Genomic DNA, 3,361 nt, shown 5'->3' with positions numbered 1-3,361 from the left:
CAATTAAGAGCCAGGAAATGGAAATTCAAAAAGCAAACTACATTAACTTTCATTTCAAGTCGATAAAAACATTCTTTAAAGAGAATATAGTTTTTGGCTGTGTCGTAATTTGCCATTTTAGTCTTCACACTTTAAATCAAGCAAATTGAAACTCAACTGCCAACAGGGAGCTCCTAGTGTCTCTCTCAGTGGAGATGCTCACCGTCTCTCTCGCTGACTCACGGCCTCCCCTTCTCTCCCTTTCATGTGTGTCAGTGTGCCGGCGTATCTTAACTTTGAGGGCGCTATCACAGGAATCCTTCTGGCCTCCGGCGGGATCTGACGGAGCAGCTGAAAACAAAGACAGAACAGACTCGACAGCGCGATGAATGAGCAGGAGATGAAGCAAGCTGAGAAGTGATTCTGCCATTGAAAAAAATAAGAGAAAAAAGATGAAAATGGGGGAGAATGGGAGCTGAGATGGAGAGGCATGACGGTGAGCGCTCGACTATTGCAAGTGAAAAACTAAAGAAGCTATTCTTTTAGAAAGAGGCCAATGGAAACATTGCAATATTTAATTACCTGTAGCATTAAACTTCCCTAATTAATTTGGATAACTTGCTTCAATCAGCATTAACAAATAAGACTGTACTCCAAGTAATTACTATGTTATGGCAGGCAGTACCGTTTATGCTAATATTTCTCAAACTAGAACCACGTCCTCTGAAACCCATTGCTTCTGAGAACAGGATGTTGGTACTTGGATCTATTTATGCTGAAAGTGCAGTACTTCTTCCAGTTTTGTGCCTTCATCCTCTCTTACCTTGTGCCATGAAGCAGTAGATATAATGCAAAATGTAAAATGACATTCACTTTCTTGCCGCGAGTTAGATGAGAAGCTCAATACCACTCTTGTGTTTGGGCTTCAAGTACGGAACTGGAGCCGGGAGGTGATTCCATCACGTTAGCATAAAGAGGCAGGACAAACATCTAGCCTGGCTCTCTCCAAAGTTAAAAAAATACCCGTACCTTGTCTCCTCTGCCCTCACAAACAGACTCCAGGCGGTTCGGATTGGCAGCGACCCCTCCTCCACTCTGTTGTTGAACACCGGAGCCCACCATTTCACGCTGTACCAACATGCACCATACAACTGCTACCCCAAACATGAGAACTCTGTTGTGAAGTTTGGAGATGACAATACCGTCAATCGGCAGGATTACAAACAATGAGACTTCATATAGAGAGGAAATCAAAAATTCTGCAGAGTGGTGCTCAAGAGAACGTCAGCAAAACCAAAGAGCTGATTGTTGATGGGGGGGGGAAACAAAAAAAAAAAGACCCCTGTCTATGTCAATGGAGCAATTGAAGAATTTTAAGTTCCTAGGAACCAGCATCACAAACATCCTGACATGGTGACCAACCATGAAAATAGCATAGTCATAAATGGCTTAATTTCTTAAGGATGGTAAAATATTAGAATTGTCACAGGGTGTGGTGGAGGACTCAAATGCAGACAAGACTAGAAGTTGAGTGAAACAGGTATTTAATGGATAAAGAAATCAGAACAGGAACACAAGAGGGAATCCACAGACGAGACAAGAGAGAAAATCCAGCAGAATGCGGCAGCCGGGGAACCCGGGAACAGGACGAGCCAACCGGGCAGGTAGACATGCAATGATCTGGCAAAGAGTGACTGAGCGGCAGGGGTTTATATAGTGGCTTGAACAGGTGAGGGGAGTTGTGCTGATGAGGAGGGAGTGCTTGATTAGTGATCAGAGGCAGGTGAAGCGAGTTAGGCTGATGCTGAGGGAGTGGCTGACAGGTAGAGTGAGGAGGGTGTGGAGCTACACAAAGACACACACAGAACACAGAAGGCAAGGCCTGATCGTGATAGGAATGATAAATGGACTTGAACTTGTGTAGCTTCTTTAGTCTTTCAACCACTCAAAGCAGTTTAACACTACATGTCATTCACCCATTCACATGATGGCAGGGACTACCATGCAAGTGTTGGGATCTGACTATATGGCTTCGACATGTGCTGTGGAACAAAGAGAGTCAGGCCTTCCCTTGTGCAAGCAAAGGTTTCATCCTGATTGTAGTTTGAGCACCAAACCCCCAGCTCTGAAGAAATTCACATTAGGGTGTGAGTTTCCTCCCCCCAAATGCAACACTGCTCTCATTGGACGAGAGCAGGGAGGCCGAGGCGGGACCTCCGGTAAGACGACCCTGCTCCCCCAAAAAACGATGCTTCCCTGAAGTTACCTGAAAGCACCGCTGCAATCTAATTGGCCGAGGGCCAAGACACCCCAGGACCCCTGTGGTTCAGCCACTGTTCTACAAAACTACCTGCAACCCCCACCTCAATGCTTTTTCCATCGATCCCTCCGGGGTAGCAGGAGGCACACATGCAACGTTGTTCCCCTCTTTAATCAAATCCTAGGTTTAACAGTTTATATTCGCTGGCCGAATTCACCAAACTGTCTATTTTATCTTTGTTCGTATCCACGAAGCGAACCCTTTTATTCCTGCAGAAGTGAAGAAGCAAGACTTCTTCAGAAAGAGAGAGAGAGAGAGAACTTCCACTCTCCACCAAGCGCCTCGTTGCTGCGGTCATAAGGACGCGAAAATCCCTTATCCAGACGAAGCGATTCTCTCCTACCGAGAGAACACCTCCCGCGGCCCGCAGCCGTGCTGCCTGGGCCCAACGAAGCTCAGAAGGACTCCCCCTCAATCACCACAATTGCACCGTACTGTAAGGTGAAATAGATTCTGGGCAGAGTTAGAGAGAGTTAATTTGTGTTTATTTAATCTTGTTTGTGTGCTTAAAGTACTGTTCATTTTTATAACGTGGTGTATGCTTAATAATCGCCGACACTAACGGTCGCTGAGATCGTTGGGGTTGTGGAGAAGCTAGTGTATTTCATGCTACCGTGATCTGTGTTGAGCTAGCTGCCTAGTGAGGTCGAAGTTGCTTCTCATCAGTTCAGGAGGTCAAAACCGCCGGCTGAGACAAAGAGTCGCGGTTCTTGCTCCCCTGGCTGAGAGAGCAATCTTCCGTACTCCTGCGCGGAGCGAAGGATCTTAATCTCTTGTTTTATTTCATTTTGTTTTGTTCCTTTCCCTTCTCTTTTACTAATACACACACACACACACACACACACACACACACATATAGCTTTGAGCTAATCTAGCTACGTGCTAAACGCCTAACGGGCACTAGACGCCGGGTCTCCTGTAGGCTATCCGCCATTTTGAGTCCGCGCATGACAGACGTCACCACGTCCCAACTACGTCATACGTCGCTGAGCTCTTCCCTCGCTCCTCCTCCTTGCGCATGCACACACACACACACACACACACACACACACACACACACTC

The sequence above is a fragment of the Anarrhichthys ocellatus genome, unplaced genomic scaffold, assembly GCF_004355925.1.
Source record: "Anarrhichthys ocellatus isolate YVR2014 unplaced genomic scaffold, GSC_Weel_1.0 scaffold6, whole genome shotgun sequence".
Lineage (NCBI taxonomy): Eukaryota > Metazoa > Chordata > Actinopteri > Perciformes > Anarhichadidae > Anarrhichthys > Anarrhichthys ocellatus.
This window is presented reverse-complemented; position numbering follows the sequence as displayed.